Source organism: Chinchilla lanigera, unplaced genomic scaffold, assembly GCF_000276665.1.
Source record: "Chinchilla lanigera isolate Chin_1 unplaced genomic scaffold, ChiLan1.0 scaffold00088, whole genome shotgun sequence".
Lineage (NCBI taxonomy): Eukaryota > Metazoa > Chordata > Mammalia > Rodentia > Chinchillidae > Chinchilla > Chinchilla lanigera.
Window position 1 is genome coordinate 4,556,050 of NW_004955489.1, and position 24,444 is coordinate 4,580,493.

Consider the following 24,444-nt stretch of genomic DNA (forward strand, 5'->3'; position numbering starts at 1 on the left):
TGCCAGTTATGAAGAACCATCCTTGTGAATGGTTTATTTTCTACATAATAGGAATGTACTCATGTTAAAAGTCATGACTTTTAATCACCAAATAAATGTCCTGTGATGCTAACCACATTATAAATATAGTATGAGTAATCACTGCACGTTAAGGAGTAATTTAATAACAAAGGAATTATTGCTTCAGGTATCCATCAACAACAAAGAAAAATATTAGAATTCATTTCTTATTCCTTTTCCTCTCTAAAAGCGATCATTTATAACTTGTTTAAGAGAAATTAAATATTAACATTTCATCAAGACAGGAATGAACTATCATCCTCTAGTTATATAATTCTTACCTGTGTTTTAATAATAATAATAGCAGCAATTTATTGAGCGCTTACTATGTGCCAGGCACTGTACTAAGCATCTCATATAATTTCTTAGGAACCCTATAATGCAGGTATTTTGACCCCATTTTACAGATTAGAAACTGAAGTATGCAGAAGCGAAGAGACATGTCCACAGTCACATGGCTGGTAATTGGCAGCAGCAGGATTTGAAAACAGGTCTCTCTGATTCCAAAGCATAGACTCCATGCTAATTCCTCACAACCTTATAACCCAAGGTTGATGCTGCCATGACTAAGCAGTAAGCACCAAAGAGGGAAAGTCTTCAACCCAGAGCAGACAGGAAGTCAATGTTAAAGACCTCACTCTAAGTCTCATGTCGCTCTCCTTGTGCCACTCATCGTCCCATTGTCAAATAGCCAAGAGTCAGCTTCGTGTTTCCAATGATGGGCTAATTAGAAAAGCCAAAAGGATGAAGTGCAATGTCTCCAATATACTACATTCAGATTCAATTTCTCAGTAGTTGTGATTCACGCTCATAAAACATATTATTTATTATTTTATATAGTTTTTGTTTGCTTGTATGGCTTGGCAAAATATGCACACCGTGCTTATAGCACACATTTATTTCTGAACTATTCAACAACCATAACATACTGACAGCAAAGACCATTAAAAGATAACAATACTATGTAAAGTTCAATGATAAATATATTTCCACAGTGCAAATATTATTCACATAAGCTTTCAGATGCCACACACGGTCAAAACCCTTTACTAACATAAGAAGTGGTGCTGGCAGCTACGTGAGCCAAATGTGCAATTTAAAAAGCTTTGTCTGCATTTTGAACTTAAAAAGATTTTAACCAAAAGTCTCCTTTTACAAGGAATGTCAGTTTTCTAATATATTCTCTGCATTTTAGCAGCCTGCGTTGCCCTTTCCCCTCACCTTCATTTTTCTATTTTGTTCCTTTTTGCCACAGTGGTTGAATATGTCTATAAGAAACTTTCCTTGTGCTTCTTAATATTAGCTCAAGGCCTTATTCAAATTATTAGACAAAAAAAGGTAGTCATCACTCAAACCTACTAAACGTTTTCCGTATTTTCCAAATGGGAGGGAGGGTATTCTACACATAAAGAGCAATAGCTATTTATACTGCGGTGTTGTCATCAAATTCTACTTTTACCATTTATCCTTCCAAACTTTCACATCCTCCTATGTGTTCTACCGACTTATTAAACTTAACCACATTAAACTGTCCTATCATTTACTTTATTAGTAATACTTCTTAGATTATTTTAACTAGATGTCTTAAACAAGAATTAGATTTCCAGTTTTTCTTTTAAATGACTTGGGCCCTAGAAAAATGTTTCCCCCTATCATGCCAAAGTATAGGTATTCTTTTTAAAAAGCTACAATCATTGATTTTGTACTTATTTTGTACTGAGTTCCTCGTTGATGCAATTTGATTTCCCTAATTCTGTTCAAATTAAAAGAAAAAACTATCCCAGGCAGTAATCTCAAAAATGTTCCAATTATCCAAAAAGTTCATACTCTGAAGGCATATGGAACCACTGATTATACTAATGAAAAAGATTGTTGACTTAAAAAATATTTACCTCTAGACTAGATTAAGCAGATTAACCATGGAATCATAAAATTTTATACATATAGACTTTTCCAGTTTTCTGGAAAATTGGAAACAATGGTATAAAATGTTAAAGTATTTTACACACAATACCTATTCATTATTTTTCCCAAACCCAGAGGGAAAAACACCATTATTACAGGAAGAAAAAAAACACGGCCTGGGAGTATTTTCTGTATTTCATTTCAGGAAGCTGATGCTATGTCTGCCTTTTCTTTTATAATTTCTAAGCCTAATTTTGTTTTCTGAGAGGAACTAAAATATGGTAAAACTTAAATTATAAGCCCAGTTTTTAAAATAACAGCATATAATGAAATACAATTACTATTTATCTGAGTCTCTATCAGCAGGTTTAGGTACTCCCAAAATTAACCAATGAAATTGATGCATCTTTCTCTCAAGGTAGCATCAAAAACAGGACCTTGAAGAACAAATGATCCTATTTTCTCATTTGACACATAATGAATGAGAGAAGTTACTTAATGAAACTATCCCTTGAACTTGTAGTAGAATGCCTCTGTTTAAGATTTTCTAGTTCATGAATTTACTGCCATTTGTCTAATATTATCTATCTTAATTCTATATAGTCTTACAGAAGTGGTTTACACCATGATTGTACAAATAATTGCTTGAGTGACTTGCCAAACATATAGACGCTGGTCCTATCAGTGGCTCACCAAGTGTGGAAGCAGGACCCAGTATTTTTCAAAACTCTCATCATGACCCTCATATATGGTCAGGGTTGAGAAAAACTGTGGCTTAGAGGAAAAGCACAAATTCCTCACCTGGCCCTCTGGTGTCACTAGATCCCCAGCAACCTACTGCAGGCTTTTAACTCCTACTTGCCTCTTTTGAACTTGGGGAAGGTATCTTTCTTCTTAATTAAAACCATTCAAATACTCTGGTTTCTCTTCAGATCATATAAATCTTTCACCATTTTAATTATAACCATTCAAGCAAGCCTTCTTTTCCTTTTTAATGTTTTTTCTTTTTTCCTCTTCACTTCTCATCCAGATATAGGTAGCCTATCTTTCAGACCTCCAGATTAAGGGCAAAATTACTGGCTTCACTCATTCCTAATTTCAACTCAAGCAGGTTTCTTCCACGCATCCTACAAGACCATATTCAGTGTATTTCCAGTGTTATTTCTGACATAATTGCTCAAAGGCAGCATTACTTCATGACCATACATAAATTTCATCATTCTCAGCTGTCATTCTGTTTTTTCAAGCTAAGTAATGTCTCTTTCTGGAAATTCATGCCAGACTTGTCATTCCTGCTTTTGATTTTCTCGTGCATCATTATGAGATGTAATTATGGTGTCAGTGCTATAATCATGGCCCGAGTAGCAGTTAAAACAGAAGAAACAACAATATTATTCAGACTTTATGTGTCTCTATTATCCAGAATAACTATCCATCTGAGTTTAAATTGAACATCATGTAAGAATGTATGGAACAGTCGAAGGAACTGGAGAGTTCATCATTTGTGTTTGCCAAGAATTCTTAGAGTAAGGTATCAGCTGCATAATTCTGGATTTGTGATGATTTGTCCACTCTGTGGAGTCTGCTTGGAAAATTACAAATATCTAAAACTAAAACTAAAATAATAACACTTGAAAAACAATCGAATCTGTAAAATAAATATACTGGATTGAGGAGGGAAGAAAATAACTCAATCTGGAAATGAATTCTCCACCACCATCAGAGAACAAGAAGTATCAGCAGTGAGGAGATATATGATCAGATGTATCAGTAGATATGGGGACAGTTCTGAGAACAGAGGGGATCTATAATTTTCATGGCAGCTCTTCCGTTTTGACAATGCACCAATGAAAATTCAGGAATTCATCATAAATGTACTGTCTTTCAGGACCGTTCAATAGGCAACTTATACATAGCTGTAAAACAAATTAACTTATACTAAACTAGTCCCTTCTAATAAAATGGTTAAGCTTCACCAGAATTAAAATAAACATTAGGGTCAAAAGTAAGAAATCAAATTGTCAAATTCCGTACAGTAGCCCTTTCCTTAGATTCTAGAGCTGAGTTCCTGAAACATCCATAGTTTGTACGTTGGACGAATTTGAGACCTTTTAGGGAAAAAAATGGGGCAGAGAAGGAAATATTGTGAAAGCCCAGACAACTGGGCTGCCCGCTGAAATAAAACATTAAAGTAAATCTCAACACTTTACAAATTTTGCATTAGCCGTAGTGATTATTGGGTAATTGCTTTCTAGTTCTCTCTGATCTCAAGGTTAGGATGATGATGTACAAATAAAAATGGCAGTTATGACAGCAGTGATAGGGGAAGAATAGAGAAAATCAGATTTTGTCTGAAAAGAAGTAAGCTCAGTCTTCTTGTCCACTTTCATACTCCAGCAAATGGATCACCACGCCATTACAGCCATCAGAGTCTGAATCCCAAGATTCAACTATGCTTGCAGCGTTGTTTGAACTATAGGTTTGGATGGCATGGCAGATAGTCCAGATCCTTCTCCCCTGTTAAATAAGCAGAGAGAGAAGACTTACTGACCTCTGTCTGAAGATTTCTTACTACTCTTTATAGAATTGTGGATAATCATTGAAGCCTTGCCCGAGATCAATATACATTCCATCAAAGATCTGTTTCCTCTGAATCATCACAATTTGATTTGCTTTGAGCTTTGGATGTTAACCTACTGTGGCCTCTTTTATCAACATTTTATGTGATCACATTTCTGAAATATTTCTCAGCTCTTTTAATAGGGTGAGAGTCTAACAGTTTGGCAATGTCACTTAATCTCATTAAACCCTCCCACAACTAAGTGTTTTGCAGATATTACAAAATTTTCAATTTCTTCCACTACTGGAAAGAGACCTTGAAAATCAGCTAACACCTTATTTCAAAGTTTCTGCCAGATTCCGTTCAGGGTTGACTGACTTATTTTCTCATGGATTCCTCACCTACTGTCAAATCATTACAAATGGAGAAATTTTGCCAAACTACTATCAGAGTACAGCGCATCATGAACATTTTGGGCTGTATCAGAGGCAGAGATTTGAGGAGTGAACTTCTACAGGGGGAATGGAGTTGACTAGAACACAAGGATCAGCATTTACTCTCATACTTTCATTAGTGGGAGCAGTGTGCAGATTCAGGAACACTTTCAAGATTTTTTTCTGTCAAAATATTCTTTAGCCTCAGGAGTAAAATTCTTCAAAATCCAGTTCTAAAAGAGTTTTTCAGTGGGTCAGATTTTATGGTTTCCATTCATTAGGCAGAAAGATGTTTCTGGCATTCAGAGGGTAAGGACCTTGGAATTTGTGAGCAACCTGTGATTACTAAGGAAGTCAGAAGCAGCAATGGAATGAAGCAGTCCTCTGAGCATGTCTTTTCCAGGGTTCAAATTCCTGGTCCTTTTGTCATCCTTTGCAATGGATGTGCAGGTTGGCATGCACTTCCAGAACACAGCATTCCATCAGCCCTGAAAACATGTTCAGGGAAAACATTTCTTTGATCGGTCTCTTCAGATATTCTCAGTATGATCTGCTTCCTCTGACAGCTATGGATGGTGTAACTTTTGTTCCAGACAGAAAGTTAAACTTGCATTTTTGTGATGCTCACTGGCGGATAATATATATGGAAAGTGGCCTATTCAATCTTCTTTGTTTTGGAAGCCATGAAAGTAAATGTATTTCTGTTGTCTCTGTATTTTAGCATTTCGAATTATGTATAATTTTCCTAGAGATTCTGATGTACCCGTCAGTGTATTGGCCCTAACTGATTTCTCATTTTTCTCTTTTGTACAAATTGGACTTTCATTAATGCCCCAAAAATGCCCTTGGGAGGTCTTGATTTTTCACCATTACCAAGCATTTCAAACCTCTCATTTTATTTGCTGTCAACATTACTTTTCTCAAACTCTTCACTCCTTTTTCTAGCATCTACCTTCTTTGTCTTTTGCTTGGAGCCAATTCTTACCCTAATTTATGCAAATTTACAGTTCAAGTTTCACATCATTATGCAGTTTACAATATTAATTTATAGTACTTAATAACCAAATGATAAATTCACAAGACAAATAAGAAGGGCTAGACAGTTTTGGTACAAGGACACATGCACATGATAAATGGCTGCAGTGGGGACAACAGGCATAAGGACAAAGGGGAAGCAAATAACTCAGATGCTGGCCTTGTTGCATGCCAGAGTCAGCAAGACAACACGATGGTGCCGTGAACTTGCATATCGTTCCCAATCTCTCAAAGGTGTAAAATGGCTAAGCTCAAATGCTGCAGGAGAATCACTTGCAGTTGTGAAGGGATCGGGGCTCAAGCTCAGGCTACCAGGCCAGGGTCAGAACCACAAATACCACCATCTAGAAGAAAGCAGACACAAAAGTAGGAAATGAAGTCAGAGCAGAAGTAGTATGAGTGAACACCTCAAGAGAGAAAAAGGATAGAAATCTGGAATTATTATATATGCCACATTGCTGCTATGAAGGTTTTACCAGTTTGTATGCTCACTAACAGGAAAGGAAAGTGATTTTCTCCCATGTGCTCACCAGCATGGAACATTACTGACCTTTGTGATTTGAGATATTTCATTTTTGGTTTAACTTTCATTTCTTTAATCATCTTTCCATTCTAGTTCTTCATCTTTCAATTTCTGTGCATTTGTTTTTTCCAGTCTACTGATTTGCAGTTACTGTTAGCATTTAATGGAGCTCTTATTATTTAAACATCTCTATATTACAACTATTTTCTCCAAGACTGTCGTTTATTTTCTAATGTTGTCTATTTTGTCTTTTGCCCTTAAGACGTCTCAGTTATCTATGCATTGAAGTGTTTCATATCTTGCTAAGAAAAGCCTTCTCCTGAGTAAGATAATAACAGCCTCTTCATTCATTTTCTTTTAGTGCTGTTACAGTTCTGTGGTAGTATTTCAAGGCATAGGGGAAAGGATGGACCACCTGAAAATGGGTGCTGGAATAATAACCAGTTGGCCATCTGCAACAGTCTAGAGTTCTCTCTCAGTGGAATTCTTTCTCTACCCTAGAGCCAGGGGAATTCTGATGGCATCAGAGCTTCAAGGTAGGCAAAGTAGTGGCTCAAATTGATCCTAATTGACCTTTGAGTTTCTCAGAGGATTATCATAGCTTGGGGAGAGATGTGTTTCCAAATGAATAATTAGTATACATTTTACCTGCTGAAATCCTGCTGTTTTGCTAATCCATACTCCTGACTCATACGCACTGAGTAACAGTATCAAGTTCTCAGATCTCTGATCTTACGATAAAGGCATCACTAATACTTAATAAATAGCCACAGATGGGGAAAACTGGAGAAATCTGAACATGGGGCTGGGGATTTAGCTCAGCGGCAAAAGCGCCTGCCTGGCAAGCGCAAGGTCGTGAGTTCGGTTCCCGGTACCGGAGAAAAACCAAAAAAAAAAAAAAAAAAAAAAAGAAATCTGAACATGAGTCAGCTGTTATACATCACTATGTAATTGCTGTCTACCCTTGGATATGAGATCGGCAAATAACCATATTTTGGTAGGAGAACTGAAGCAAATGCATATTGATGAGCAGTTTCTTTTATGAAAAGTTTTTAATTATTAAACGCACATGGTTTGTTGGTAGGTTGACAATGACTCACTATTTCTCTATATGCCTGAAAATTTTTGTTAAAAATATGTGTGTGTTTTATTTACTCTTTCTATGTTGTTGGTATTTTGCTATTTTTAAATTCTCTTTAAAATAAAAAATATGTGTATGGGTGGAATATATATATATATGTATATATATGGCTTCCCAGGTTAAATGCAAGATGAATGTTTACAACTAAAGAACTGATCATTGGAGGGAAATCACTTTAAACATTTTCCCCACATCAAGCAATGAGATGAGATACACAGGCATTCTGCAGCCTAAATCTCAGTGTCAATTTAAAGGTAAGAGCCTCAAGACTGCAGTTATACCTTAGTGGCAGAGCACTCACTTAGCATACACAAGGCCCTGGGTTCACTCCTCAGCACAATCAATCAATGAATAAATACATCAATAAATAGTAAAAAACTGAATTTTTGTGCCTTCTCTCTTTCTACTGATTGAAAAAAAAAAAAAAAAACACAGCAATTTCCCCAGAAACCAGATTATTTGACTATGAGGACAGTTTAACTTCTTAACACTAATAGTAATTGTTCTCCACCCTAAACAACAAATGGAGATTGTAGAAAAGGAAATGAGGAACACACCAGTAAGAGCATTACAGCTGATACTTCTGAGTAGGGAGAATGACTGCTATGTGTTAAACTAAATAACTGGGTAGAATTCTGTTCAACCAGTTCTCAAATGATGGACTATTCCTTTACTCAGAACACTTACTTTGAGTCAGAGTTCCATCCCGTGTTCTCTGACTTTACTAAGCGTCCGTCACTATTGGAAGAGCCCTACTGGGACTGCGTTAGTGTGAAGACTAAGGCCTCTGAAATAACTTTCTGTGTTCCTTTTTTGTTCCACAAGCAATAAAGAGACTTGAAATTGTTAGGACACTAATAAATAATGGTTTAATCAAGCGTACTTGCTCTCAAGGTACGTTTCTAAAGTACATTAATCTGTTAATCTACAGGGTGGAGAAGATAACGCCACTTTATCCTTCTGAGGCAGAGAACCCCTGGCGGCCTCTGGAAGAAGAAATAAAGCCCGACCAGCCAGCTCTTTAATCAGGAGCTGGAGCTCTACTGCTCAAGTGCTCAGAAGCACAGGAGGGTATCAGGATGTTTTTCTCTGAGGATTTCAACAGAAAAGAACAAGGACTACTTTTTAAAATGCCATAGACTGTGAGGATTTGTTTGGACAAACAGGACTGAATTAATTTTCACTTTTGTTATACAAGGACATTTGGTCGTAAGGGGTTGTTATACGAGTTCTCAGAACTCTCATTTTCCCCTTTCAAAACCCTTAAAACCCCACATGCACATGCAGTAAAGCAGTAGGCTTGAAAAGTACAGGCCCTCACAAGTCACTCAGCGTTTTCGAGTACAATACCCGGAAGTGGGAACTGCTGGTGAGCGTTCCATGAGGAACCTTTATTTTTGCCAAAATTCCTTAGGTGGCCCCAGTGCATTAACTAATGATAACAAAGACACCATTCAACTGACTTTTGAAAACTAGACCAACTTCTCTGACAGATGGATCCAATCTGCTGCTTTCTCCACTTTGAAACACTTCCTGAGTCCGCTCAGCTTACCGAAGTCCAACTTCTCCCCTAAAATGGTCCTGCCCACTTTTCTTTTACTTTACTTTTTTTTTTTAATGGTACCAGGGATTGAACTCAGGACCTTGCACTTGCCAGGCAGGCGCTTATGCCACTGAGCTATATCCCCGGCCCCTACTTTTCCAGACCCATCTTTCATTAACTCTTCCCTTTCTTTTCTGTAAACTATACAGTGGCCAGTGAAGGGGCAATTTCAATCACCCAGCTTTCTTTCAGAACTTCAGCACTTAGTTCAAGCACCGCCTCTTCCAGCAAGCTTTCTTGGCTCGCTGGCTGGCCCAGAGTACTGGTGGGTGCTCCCTGTCACTGCAGTATTTCTGACCTCTCACTGACTGTGTTGTCCTCGCATCCCTATGTCTTAACCATTTCCCAACACCTTGACAGGGTCTGAACAGAAAAGATCCGAGTTTGTAAGATATACATGCCTGTGTGAAGTACTGAAATGGGATCTTCAAAAATGGGTAGGATTTCCAGCATGAAGGGGAAGGGGCAGGCAAGTAGAAGGTGCGAGGTGAGGGCACAGGCAGAGGCCAGAAAGTCCTGGGCACGTATGAGGAGCAGGTGAGAGATGTGGTTGAAACAAAGGCTGGCAGAAGCGGAGTCCAAACAAACCTGGCAAAGTCAGATAAGGCCCATCACAGGGGCCTTCAGACAGCAGACGCGTTTGGTGCAATGGGGTTATGTTGAACGTCGTGATATTAATGAAAGGCTTTATTTTTGCAATGAATGAAAAAGGCTTTCTGAGTGAATCTCACTTACCCTTCCTTGTTACAATGTTTTGGCACAAATAACACATAGGAAATTCTGCTTTTTCATAGTGAGGAGGAAAATACTGACCTCATTAGATATTCTAGAAAGCACGCTGGATTATGGAATTAGTCCTTACAAATAGAAAACACAAGTCAAAGACTAAATCGTAGACACCTGAAGTGTGCAAAAGAGCCAGTCTAGAAAAATGCAAAGGCTGATAATGTAGATTAAGGAGTATTGCAGCCTTCAAGTCCCTATATGATCAGACTCTGTCGCTACCAATCCCCTCAGACTCCTGCACTTCTTGTTCGTTCTGCCTGATTTCACAGGGAAACCCATGGCGGTACAAGCAAAGGGTACTGGTCTTAGGCCTCCTTTTGAACTTGCCCGTGATGCCTCTGCCTCAGCAGGACCTTTGCACTTGTTCATCGCTCAGCCTGGAACTGATTTTCCTCCACATAGATTCGTGCATCCACGTGGTTTCAGTTCATCAGGGCCTTTGTTCGAAGGTCACCTCTTCAGGAAAGCCTTTCCTGATTGCTTCCCCTAAAATTACAACCCCTTTCTAACCCTTTACCCTACTTTGTTTTTCTTCATAGCAAGTATCAGGATAATTTTAGTTATTCTGTATTGTCTTTCTTCTATTTACAACACAAGCTACATGAAAGCAGGGACCTTGCATTCACCTTGCTCGCCACTGACTCCTCCATGCCTGGAGGACTGCCTGGGGCACAGTGGGTGTCACACACTGTGGGCATGCCATGTAGCGGTCATCAGAGGAAACGGCAAGGCATTGTGCTGGCGCACACCTGTAATCCCAGCGCTTTAGCAGCCTGACACATGAGGATTGCAAGTTCAGCACTATCAATCAATGAATAAATAAATCAATAAATAGTAAAAAACTGAATTTTTATGCCCAGGTTAAATGCAACTTAACCTGGGCAACTTAGCAAATTGCCCAGCCTGGGCAACTTAGCAAAATTCTGTCTCCAAACAGAAAAGGGCTGGAGATGTAGCTCAGTGAGAAGGCCTTGGGTTCAGTCCCTAGTAGCACCACACACACACCCACACACACACAAAAGTGTCCTTAACGTGGTGACGTGTAAGATGTCCCTTGGGCAGGGAACTCTGATTCTGCACTTGAGCCTTTTCCATGGTCCCCATATATAAGCAGGAACCAAAACCTACCCAGTCTCCCCACTGTCACACATTGCCTACTGCTCATTGTCATTGTCCAACTTCACATAAAATTCTCTGTCAACTCAAGAGCATTATAACAGTTTCCCAATAGATCTTGAGCTCCCAGGCTAGCCTCCTAGCCACCAACTTGTTATTCCCCCAATCAGTACCTCGGTGAATTTGCTCTCTTGTGCAGAAAGCCTTCAGTGGCCCCCTAGTAATTAAAGGACACATTCTAAACTCCTCGGTCTAACCCTCAGTGCCTCATCCTAATTCTCACTTCCTGCATTACTAGGCATTATACTGCACCTTCCTTCAGAAAAGTTCTCTGGGAAGATTAACTTACCCACGAGCCACAACCAAAATCCCATTTACACCTTTGCTCACATTGTTTCCTTAGACTGGAATTTAACATTTCATACAAGCCTATTTTGCAGGTGTTACCATTACTCTTATCCCTTTTTTATAGATGAAGAAATGTAGCTCACAGAGGTTAATTAATCTGTCCAAGGTCACAAAATTCATTAAGTGCCAAAGGCCAATATTAGTTAGTTAGTTAGTTATTACTTGTGAGGATGGAAGCCAGGGTGCCACACACGCTAGGCAAGTGCTCTACCACTGAGCTACAAACCCAGCCTTAAAGCCCAGTATTTAAGCCTATGTAATCATGCTCCAGATTCCATAATTAATCACTACACTGCACTTGAAACTAGTGATCTTCCCATCTTATAATTCTTCACTGTTTCAAAAGCACCTTAACACAAGAAGCTTCTGGTTAAATTGTAATACCCATAGTATAAGAATGGGTAAAATCATATCAAAACAGAACACCCAGAAAAACTCATGGGTTCCAATACAAAATGTGAGTCTGAGCTTCTCCAAGCTCAATTTCCTTTTTGATTCATACATCCATATCAAAACTGGAGCAAGTACATTAGAACTGATCCAACTTGCCCATTAAATCGTCCATTAATATTAGCTAAACACAATGAACTTTTGATCTCAGGCCTCCTCAGATCACAAAATTATTTCTTGACAGTATTTCACTATAAACTGTTTGTATTTTTACTTCTTAAATGCCCATTGCATGCGAGACCAAATTTTACCAAAGATGTCTGTTTAGAAAGCTAAATTGTATGCACCTACCAGTTTTCATTGATCCAAATGAAGACTAGAAATTCACATTAACCTGTTTGAAAATTTAAATATCATGCCTAAAGGTAAAAACCCTAATATATATGTTCAAGCAGCTTAGAGGTCGAATGATGATATTACCACACTGTTTATTTGTCCTTGCTATTTTGATCTTTGATGATAAGACAGTTATGAAATATCTTCCTTTCCCTTCTAGAGTTAAATGGCTCATTAACCAAATAGATATCCATAAGTTTTAATAACAATGTATTTTATGTTAAGATTTCACAGAAAATCATTTGTAAGTCTTACTGGATAAAAGTATTTTTATCGCTCTGAAATTTTCCATTAAAATATCAAAATCGTATATGTGGCAACAGTGCCGCCTACTGGTCATAGTGTAGAACAGCCAAATTCCGGCGGTCATGCAAAAGCTAAAGCGACCTACTGAGTCCTAAAGTTGCCCACAGTGATTCCTTATCTCAACTTCTTCCGCTGTTACCTTAAGTAGAATGTTGACTTTATAGCTCTTTAAAGGAACGGAGCTGTTCACGGCGAGCCAAAGATAGGGTGAGTGCTCCACCAAATTCCCTTTACTCCTTTTTGGGGGTCCACCACACCCAAAGCTTCAAATATCCCCGCTTAAAGTTACATTGTTATCCTGATTTCCATTTGCCCTTCCTGCTTATCACCACCCTGCATAAGACAGAAGGAAGCAAGGAGCCTGTAACGAGCCTGCAATACCACTGTGGCATCTCCTAGTGCTCTGCTGCATGAGTCACTTACCACCTCCCTGACCACAAAGCCGGAGAACAGCACAACAATTGCATACAAAGGTTCCCGTCTATAATGAAAACTGGAAGCCCCTTTGCGCCAGCACTTAGCATAGTGTCTGGCCACCCGCGGGGAGGGTTAAGGAGATCTGAGGGGGAGTGTGATCCTCATTGAGTGAGTGTGAGCTTTATTGAACGTGCTGGCCGGGCTGCAAACGTAAACCGAACTATATCGCCAAATGCTCAAGCAGGCTAGAGGGGAATAAGGCCGGGAGTGCAGAAGCACTCCTCTTTCTCAACAGGACCTCTAAAGACATTCCCTGCTACTTGTGCTTCCTTTAAAGCTTTTTGACTCAACCAAAGGACATTCCAGTAGTTCTGGCCTCCTCTCTGCATCCCCCTCCTGCCCGCTGGCCCTCCTCCCTTCGAAAGCAACCGAATCCTGGAGCACTAGGCGACAGTAGCTATGCCTGCTCCCCAGGCTGAGCCGGCAGGCACATACGCGGAGACATCAGCTCCTTTCTTTTTTTTTTTTTTTTTTTTTTTTTTGGTTTTTCTGGTTTTTCTCCGGTACCAGGAACCGAACTCACGACCTTGCGCTTGCCAGGCAGGCGCTTTTGCCGCTGAGCTAAATCCCCAGCCCCTTTCAATGAAAGGCTAAACGGTAAGGTTGTAGAGAGCGCCGGACATAGCACCTTCAGAAGTGCTGAGCAGAGCTGAGGTCAGCGGGTGGCAAGCGAGGCCAAGTCCATTAAGTCTATTAAGTTCAGGGTCAGATCCTGCCTTTATCTAACATGTTCAAATTTCTTCCTCGCGGAATTTTTGGCATTACCTTTGAATCTTAAAGTTACTGTATGAAAGTATTTGACTACTGAACGTCTTTATGCTTTCTTAATTCTCTACCTGAGGCAGGTGCCTCTCTCCTAGCGCTCTAGTTAGGCTCTGGTGGTCCCAATGAGGGCGTTAAGACAGCGCCAGAGTTTCGTAGCTGGAAAGGGGCAGAAAGAATCCAGGGTGCCAGGGCTGGGGCGGGCGCTGCCCGGGCATGAGGAGCAGGAAGAGGCCTCAGAGGCGGGCGCTGTGAGGCTGGGAGCCGAGGAAGCTAGGCTTCGGGGTGCTGGCAGCCGCCTGAGAGAAACCGAGATGGATAAAGTGGAATTTTGCAAGATATGGGCTTACCGCTCCCGCTGCTCAGGGCCCCGCAATCTCCTCTCTAACCGCCAAGGCTGGATCTGCTTCCCTTCCGGAACGATGCGTTTCATCTTGGCAGCGCGCCTACTCTGACGCAGTGCCCTGCAATGTCGCCTTTCTCCACCGGCTGCTTCTAGAGAGACCTGCCCCTAAGGAGGGCAGCGGCTCCAGAGTCCGCCCGCCCGCGCTCGCCTCCCTCTCGCTGGGCGGGCTCGACCCTGCGGGGATGAGAGATTCACACCGGGACACCACTGCCTCCTTGCCCCATGCTGTCCCCAGAGAGGCAGCCCAGGGGTACTCCCATATTGGCCATCTCCGGGTCACAGGGAGAAGACACACACACACGCGCACGCACACACACACGTCTGTTTCTTATTCAGTAGCCGAAACAGTCGCTGATCTACAGGTGGAAAGGGGATGAAATCTTCGAGCTGGAACGAATATCAGATCAAATCAGGATTTCACGACCATGTCTTTCCCAAAAGTCGAAGTGAATTAACACTTAGTAATAAGCCGTACTCAACCCTTACACATACAAACAAACCCCGGTAACATGGGTCCCCCCAGGCATTCCCGGTCACACTTCAAATCTCCATCAAGAAGTGGGAGACTCCCAAAGAGCCCCATAGAACACCAGCCTGGGCGGGGGCAGTTGCATTTGTTCTCACCTAATCTTTAAACCTCAAGTTTCTCTCAGGGTTCTTTGTCACCAAAAAACAGCAAATGCCTGTGCACGCGCGACTTCGGGTTTCTCACACTTAAAATGACTCTCCCACTGAGACTGGCAGCCCAGACTGATCTACCCCCAACCTGAGCAGGAACAAGGCTAGCGGTGGGGTGGTCAGTGTAAAGCATTTGTCTAGCTCCACAGAGCCCTGAGGGGGTGGGGGAGGGCAGAGGGAGGGGAGAGAGACTGAGACAGAGGGAGAGAGAGAGGGAGGGAGAGAGGGAGAGAGAGATGGGGAGGGAGAGAGGCATTTCTCCCAATCTCCAGACATATTTTCCTTCAGGAGTCCTGTCTTCCGACCTTTGGTTATTTTCAAGACTTTAATAAGTGAGGACTGGGCAAAGCCCATAAGCACAAGAACAAATGTCAGATTTGGTAAATAAAAATTCAGGTCACCCAGATAAAACTGGGCCCCAGATAAACAGCAAATACTTTCTATTCTAAACAGTAGTTCTCCCTCACCCGGTTTCGCCTTCCGTGCTTTCAGTTACTCACAGTTAATCAGTCTGAAACGATTACTTAGAAATCTCCAGAAATAAATCATTCCTAAATTTAAATTTTTGCATCGTTCTAAATAGCATGCTGAAATCTCTTTCACCACCCTGCTCCATCCTCCTAGGACCTGAGTGAATGATTCCTTTGTCAAGTCACTTAGTAGCCATTTTGGGTAGCTGATTGATAGTGGCAGTGAGGCATGGCTGTGCTTGTGTTCCTGTAGCCCTTATTTTATGGCAAACTGGCACCAAAGGGTAAGAGTACTGACACTAGCAATTCAGATGTGCCAAAGAACAGCCGTAGAGTGATTCATTTAAGTCAAAAAGTCAAAAGTCTTGACTTAAAACAAACTTGTATGCCGAGATCACAAGGACCTACAGTACGAACAAGTTTATCTGTGAAATTATGAAGGAAAAAATGTGCTAGATTTGCTGCTGCACGTTGAACTCTAAATGTTATATACAGTGCATGAGAAGCACTTAGTTAAGATGGGAAAAGGCATGCAATTTGTGCCTAAGAATATATAGGGGGAAAACAGTATATATAAAGCTCAGTACTACCCAGGCTTTCAGGCTTCCCTTGGGGGAGGGGCCTTGAAATGGATTTTCTAGGGATAAAGGGTATTGCAAACTTGTGTCCTAGGTAACCTTTGCAATGCGGTTGTACTGAGCACTTTTCATTCTTTAAATGAAATTCAAATTTAACTGGATTTTTTTTTCTGACAACTCTATGAACAAACGCAACAACTATTTGAAATCTTCGACTGTCATCTTTCACAAACTGCGCAATAGTAAAAGCAGGCAAAAACTACCAAATGGATTTTTTTTAGTAATTTATATATGCTAAATATTTAATAATGAGTACACTGAAAAATTTGTTATAAAAGTTATATATTACACAGATGGATAGATTAATTGAGAAGATTGTCAGTCTCACAGCTAAGACTCTTAAGTCTTTAACATTAATCCATAGGTGTATAAAATACTGCCTGCCAGCCAAAACGAGCCTATATCCATTCTTGTACGATTTTAGACTAAAAACAATTTACACATTTTTAAATGATCAAAAAAATTCAAAAGAATATTTCATGACAAGGAAAAGTTAGATGAATTTCAAAATTCAGTGTCCATAAATAGAAGTTTGGATAACATAATCATGCTCACTCCTTTTCTTTTTTTTTTTTTCTTTTTTTGCAGTACCAGGGATTGAACTCACGACCTTGCGCTTGACAGGAAGGCGCTTATGCCACTGAGCTATATCCCCAGCCTATGCTTACTCCTTTTCATATTGTCTCTGAGTGTTTTGAAGCTGCACCACCAAATTGAACAGTTTCACCAGAGAGCAAACACCCTGAAAACCTGAAATACTTACTGCGTGGCTCTTTACAGAAGCAGTTTTGGGACCCTTAGTATACTAGATTATCTGTAAAGTGGTGTCCAGTCTCTGAATTTTCACCCTTAGCAGGACTGCCCTCTCTTCCTTTGCAGAAAGTATTTGCTTAGCTGTCCTTTGGTCATAGTCAAATGAAATGCCGTATTTTCACCGATAAAACATTTGGGCAAATCACAAACCTTCGGTGATTGAATGAGATTTGTTCCTAACAATACAAGCTGTGCCTGCTTTTCATGAGTTCTAACTTGTTCTTTGTCCCCTGCTGCACTGCCTCACAAATTAGAATAGTCAGTGTGGTTTTTCGATCTTTAACCAGCCACTTTTGGAGTAAGTGGCTCACCTGCCATCTAGTGGGAAAAGATAGGAATGCATTATTTAATTTATTCTAAGTACCTAGCTACAAACCGTAGGACCTTAGACAATGACGATAATAATAGCTTACATGTGAATATCTCTTTGCTATTTATAAAGCAGTTCCCAAGTTACAGTAATGTGATAATCATTCCTCACCACAATGCTGTAATGTAACGGACCTTTCCTATTTTTGGAAAGAAGAAACTGAGTCTGAATATTGGCAGTTTCAAGGTCATACAGGTGAGCTCTAAAACAAACCCTGCAATCTATTCGCTCTATGTATCCCCTCGGAACACAGGTTCGCTCATCTCTATCTCCGTTGTTCTATTCTGTGAAAGGTTTTGAAAGTCTCTAATTGCCACAAGGACATTTACTCTAGGGAATTTCAATGGATGGTATTTTTTAGCACATGTTTGCAATACATAAGAGTAATGTTCATTTGGGGGAAGTGTTATATGCACATAACATCTTGATCATTTTCGAGCCTTTTACCCAATTCTCCCTTACCTCATCCACCCTGTCCTCCCCTTCCCTATTTCCAAAAAGTCTATTTTTAAACAAACACGAATCATTCTGAATATATCCTCTCAAGGAAGAGATTAAAAGGAGACAAACATAACTTTTTCCTAGGTAAGGATTTAATTACTGTTTATCTAAATGATGTTAGTTCGCATCCATTTTCTGACAGAAGGTGCATAAATTAGGCAGAAGAAACAAGGCTTAGACCTCGGAGGGATATGTGACTATTGGCAGAACATCTGCCACCAGTTATCTTTAAATCCTTTTTTGATTAAGACCTATAATAACCATTTTTCCAATGCAATATAATTCCTTACTTTTAGGCCTACAAAAAAATGTTTGCACAGAGCTCCGAGAGTATTAGGCACAGAGGTCTCAAAAGAAAGATCGATTTTAATTGCTTGGTGTCTCCAAAACTTCCAGGGGCTTGTTGTGAATCTGCAAAGGGACCTCTGAGCGTTCTGTGCTAAAGCTCATTTGAAAGGGGAGATTTGTGAGCTCTCCCAATACTTGCTAAGGAACCTCTGCCTTGTGACAACAGCCTGTGTGCTTAGTGAAGCAGATTAAACAAAGCAAAGGTTAGGGCAACTCGCAAGAAAGAGTCATGTTTACAATGACATCCATCTGCTGACCCTTGACATCCATCAGCTGACCCTACAGATCGGCACACAAGAAGAACGTACCAGATCATCGGCCATCTGCTAAATGTACTTGTACTTGAGTGCATCCAGAAATGCACTGGTTGTGGGGGGTTTGGATGGGTGAGTGAAACAATTTAGAGACCTCTGCAGACCACGGTTCCCAGACTGGTGGTTTCTTGTGAACAAGGTCCCCAAGCAAACACATTAGTGTGACTTGCAGTTAGCCACATTCTCACATTAAAATTTAACTTTGAGGTAAAGTGTGAAAGCTAAGGCAGCTGGGGCATGGGAATGAAAAAATTTTTTGTATCATTTTTAGACTTAATTCACAAACTTAGGTTTCACCAACAGTGAGCTCTACTGTTTGTAAACTCTACTGATGCACTTTGTATTATGGATGCAGAAAGTCTCTGAGATGCTCTCGCTTGGACATGACTCTGGACCATTTTGTCAATGGCCCCATTGTCTCGGCTGTCAACATTCTGGCTGAGCCTTTGATAGCTGCTGAGGCTTGGCTATTCATGTGGCTATTGTGTGGATCAACTCAGGTGTAGCACAACAATGGTGCACAGAGAACAAATACTGGCTATTTTAATAGCTCCTGAGGTTCACTCGTTTTCTCAGGGGTGTACAATCATCCCAAGTATGTCCCTAGAGTTCAGAGTACAAAATTTCTTAAAGATGCAATATTTATATCAAGACTATTACTGCTACCATTACTATTACTATTAATAACAAGTACTTTCTGTGATTTGGCTACATTGTGGATTTTACTCGGGCTGTACCACGGGCCATCAGAGTCCATTCTCACCACTTGAGAGCACTCGTCACTAACACACCTCTGTTTGTGTTGTTCCTTTTCTGTTTTATCACACACACACACACACACACACACACACACACACACACACACAAATGCAAGCGCTCGCTCCTTTCTGTGCTGAATTCCTATTCATCCTATAAGGCCCAGCCGCAATTTGACCTCTGTAGTAAATCCTTACCAGAGACCTGGCTGGAAATGACCAAATTCACCCCAAACTCTCCCTCATAGGCCTTGTCTGAATTTCTCATAGGGAACTTGGCACCTTTTACCTGCTACTGGGATTACTTATGTGCATGCGATCTTAGTCACTAGACTATATACTCAATAATGAAAACCCTCTTCAAGCTCTGCTTCAACCACGACTCCTCTCTTGGTTTCCCCAAATACAGGAACACTGAGACCGCCACGCCACTTTGTTCTTACCTCAGTCCTCTATAACACTTTGCCTTATTCCAGCTTGGTTGGTAATCTGGAGACCTGCCTCTCCTGAAAAATTAAAGTCCTGTGGGCAGAGAGTGTTTTATTTATCTCTGTATCCACAGGCTAGTACCGTCGCTTGCTCATGTGCTTGTTGAATGAAGAAAAAATGAGTGAAGCTGTTCCAAATGCCCCCAACTAGAAGTAACCCCTCACCCTTCTTATGTCCAATAACTACCTATTCTTCCTTTGCTACATTTATTTTTTATGTTAGGTTAGAGTTATATGTAGACAGGTCTTAGCCCGCTTGTTAGACTATTAGCACCTTTAAAAGGGCTGGGTCTATGCCTTGGATCCCTGCATGGTCTCCCCTCATCTGTCAGGGTTCTTCTTCCAGTATATGTGCTCAATAAATATTCTCTAAATGAAAGGTTCATCACAATGAAAGTGGCCCCTTAACACTGCTCCTAAAGACAAATGCAAGAAGGCCATGCGGAGTGGGACTCACCTTCTGGGCTGAATGAACTGTGTGTGCGTGACAGAAAGACTGTGCGTTACAGAGCCTGTCACTCACACCTGTATGGACCGGCAGCCTCATTTGTCACTGTCAATTGTGACCCTAGAGACAGATCATTACTCTCTGCTTCTCTGCTTTGCACTATAGAAGTCAGGAGAACAAACATCAACATCATCCAGGAGAATAAAACAGTGGTGAAAACCTATAAAGAAAATATTATTTGCATATAATACATTAGGCTCACACAATAGCTTCATATATTCTAGAAAAATACACTATGTGTTCAATTTCCAGGGCAACTGCAGCACTACTCCTGTGTTCCTTTCTCAGTTTTTGATAAAGATAACTTTAATTATCTTAGCTTTGGTTGGATAAAAAGCAACAAATTAAAAAGTTTATATTATAATCAAATGATAAGGTTTATAAAGGGCATAAAAACCATATGGCTGTACAAATTAATAATGGGTTATTTCTATACCATCAGTTAATAAGTAAAAATAAATTTTCCTTGAAAGAAGAGATCTTCAAAATGGAGTTTCTTACAGAATAACACAAATCTAAGATTTATAGGAAGAAGGAAAAAGAGCGTTTCTGAGTATCGACTAAGTGTCATATACTGCTCATTAATTTATCCCTCTGAAAAGCTATTCAAAGAGATGTTACACAGGAAAATAAGTATCTGAACTGAAACATACACCTGCCTTTTCTTCTATTCTGCTTTATTTATTTAAAATTCATTGCAAGTGTGTCACTTACTGGTATTCCCCAGCAGCCCTATATTTTACTTTATACTTCCCCTCCACAAGTGGCATTTTAGATGCTATCTGGGAGTGTTCATTGAATTTCAGAGGTTCATGTGATACGTGTACATCCAAGTGATCAGCATTTCTGCCATTCCACTACCCCACTATTGATGCCTACCACATGCACTTTGGTTTATAGTTAAAACTTGTTAAGTTACACAGATTATCCTTTAAATTTCTTCATCTCCCTCAAGTACACAGTTTTAATAGTTTAGTGACAGCAAATCAGTTGTGACAGTCCAGATGGGCTAGGTTCCAATAGATCAATAGCTCACTTGGTGGCCTTCTGCCTAGCAGACAATCACCATCAGAAAATATGGAGCGCAATGCTTCTCTTGTTCTCACTGATTAACTGACCCTGCTGTCACATTGTCAGAAACACTTTTCCTTGGCAGTGGTGACATTCCTTTCCAAGCAATTACAGATGTGACAATGACTGTGCAACTAGCATATAGGCAGGGAATCACTACATTTATAGACATTTTCGAATTGGGGGAAAGTTTGTGAAAGTGTATGGAATATTTAAGTAACAGAATATTCACTATCACTTTTAAAAACACTAAGCACTTGTCAAAATGGCACAGTTAAATTCTTTTAGATTAAATGAAAATGAAGGAACAATAATTAGGCGTGTAATTATCCATAAAAATGTTTTTAAGATTTGTAATGAGAGTTAATTGCTGTAAAATACCATGTCAATTTGAAAAGCTGTTAACTAAATTGAAATAAAGCAATGACATTGTGAATGTGTATTTCCTTATATTCCCCCAAGCACACAGGGTAGGGGACAGTCCTGAATGACTTAAGGGACCCAGCTCACAGCAGCACCTACTGGCCCTACTATGTAGCCATCCTCCCTTACTCTTGTTGTACTTGTTTTTTCTCTTGTTCACTTTGTCCCCACACGTGAGAAGTCCTATTATTTGCTGTCCCTACCTCTAGCTCATAGATAGAGATGCCTCAAAAGATTTCATGGGATTAAAAAACAATAAAATGAAGCTGTGCAAGTGACCAACCTTCTAATTGGCATTGCACACAATTATGCCTGGGTGGGATCGCTCCACACTTTACCTAACTTGGAAACATGTCACTTGTATTCACCGTAGCCACAACTAGCTCTAAATACAACACGTTTGCAAAAGTACCCTTTCCAAGGTTTCATTCAAATGCCATGTAAGTTATGAATATAATTTGGCGATGAAGTTAGCAGAAAATCTGTCCTGAGGAATAAAGGATGATGCTACCTTTTTTAAACTTCACCTTAGAAAAAGTATTCTACATCATGGCTCCTGTAATGTCTCCTTGTTGCATTAACATTCTCTCCTTCTACAGCTGTTCTCTAAGGAAAGTCCAGCTGATCATCCCCCCGTTATTCTAGATAGAGTGGGAGGTAATATAAGCAGTTCAGGGAATTCTACTTTTCTCTTCAAGCAGTTAAGTGTCCATGTTTCAGTAATATATAAGTAATCACCAACCCAACACCTTTGTCCATTTAATGGCTCCTTACGTAGAATTTATTTATATTTGACTATAAATTACCTGTATATATTTTTCTCACATTTGAAGACAATCTGATCTTCTAAATAGCTCTGCAACATAAAACGTGTACTGTGGCCAGTAGAAGGCTCTAAAGCAATTAGCAGAAGATGTCTTTTCTACATTTCCATCTTTGTCTAGCACATGCTTTGTGAAAACGCCAGAGAAATGGAGATATGCTGCGTCTAAAATATACTTGACTGAGAAACTAATTAGGATTTGGCAATCAGCTCCCTGACTAAATCTTGACATTTGCAGATTGATTTAAAATGAAGGCACCTCTGTAAGCATGTATTTTCCACAATGATACTAATGAATCCATTCCCCTATTCATTCACAATCCTCCTCAGCTGTTATTTGGGGTATATCACTGCAAGGGGCAGGAAATACACAGGGTAAGTTAGGAAATTTTCACAATAAAAGTATGTAGGGTATACAATTATGATTCTAACTTTACAAGTGGAACTTAAAGAAACTATTTACTCAAGATCACATAGCTAGTAAGTGGCAGAGTTACCCCCAACATAACCCAGATAGCATGGACACACTTAACCAAATCTCTGACTCAGAGAAATGATATTTAACTGCAACTTTTAGGCAGAAGATAAGACTCAGGCCACTGTGAACACACAAGATTATCATTACTGCTGTTGTTACTGCTGTTATTATTGAAAGTACTAAAAATTGAGCTTAGAGCCTATCATTGAGGTATATCACCAGCCCCGCTTCCCCACTTTTTAAAATTTTGAGATAGGATCTTACTAAATTGCCCAAACTATCCTCAAATTTGTAATCCTGCCTCAGGCTCCTGAGAAGCTGGGATTATAAGCGTGTGCCACTTCACCTGGTTTATGTCCTAGATTTTTTTTTTTCACTAACCATCCATTTCCTTGACAAGATATTAACAACACTATAGGTGGCGCTAAATTTGGCCTGCCAGGATCACAGTAACTCGACACCTCTTTTTCAGTGGCCTCTGGAGTCACAAAGTTCTGTGACTAACAAAGATTCTAAGATAGAATTCAGTAGAGTCTGATTTAAGGCAAGGGTTTTTAGTCATGTTGAAAATCTGTTTCAAATTTATTATGAAGACTCCAGTCTTAGCCACCCATAAAAGTTAGGCAGATATCTATAGCCTGGAGAACCAAGAGAACTACCAAGAGCATCTTCCCTCCATACCTGAGGCCCATACAAGGGCCCAACCTCAAGTAACAGAAGATCAATGGAGCACATGTGATGGTGGATCTCAGGAAAATACCACTGATGTACTGATAAAGAACGAGCACAAAATTTGCAGCTACTTACTCCATTTTTGAAATCAGTCTGATTCCAATCAAATCACACATTCCATGGTCCCTTCCTCGGTTTCCTTTAAAAATCCCACCATTACAACAAAAACAACATCAAAACTCTGGTGGAAGGAACTTGTTTCACCAAATACATAGATGATCACACTCCTTGACCCCTTTTCCTTTCTGAAAACAAACCAAGCTCTCCCTGGACAGCCAGATAGAATACAGTCAATTGATTTTTAGAAACTCAAACAAGAAGTAGCAACTAAGATGGAATTCATTCAAGTTACTGTCTCTTGTTTCCTTGAATTTTATTGATGAGCTGAGGAGAAGATTCTTTAGCTCTTGAGGACTGGTTAAGGGTTGGGGCTATATTAGTGCTGCTTTCTGTCTAATCCAGCAGATGTCCAATTTCAAGTTACATGTGTTTCTGGTATCCGTATAACTGAATGTCATTTCTTTATGCAGACACCGTAGAGTTAGCTAAGCAGTATAAGTTGTAGCATTCTATAACACAGTAGGGTGACTACAGTTTTCAACAATTTTTTGTGCATCTTATAAAGACTAGAAGAATTTAAAGGTTCCCAGTACAAGGAAATGATAAGCGTTTAAGAAGATGTGTTAATTAGCACTATCCCATCTTCACCACTACACACTGAATGCA

General features: G+C 39.9%; 1 long non-coding RNA gene across 7 annotated transcripts in view; it reads right to left on the minus strand.

The window, feature by feature from the left end:
- Window positions 1-24,444, minus strand: part of LOC102029406 — a 60,111-nt gene continuing 35,667 nt past the window's right edge. For 6 of the 7 annotated variants that reach the window (XR_001231196.1, XR_264022.2, XR_264021.2 and 3 more), the window contains one exon: window positions 1-6,338. This is a non-coding gene — a long non-coding RNA (uncharacterized LOC102029406). The remainder of the gene's footprint in view (window positions 6,339-24,444) is intronic. The other variant, XR_001231201.1, reaches the window with a different exon arrangement.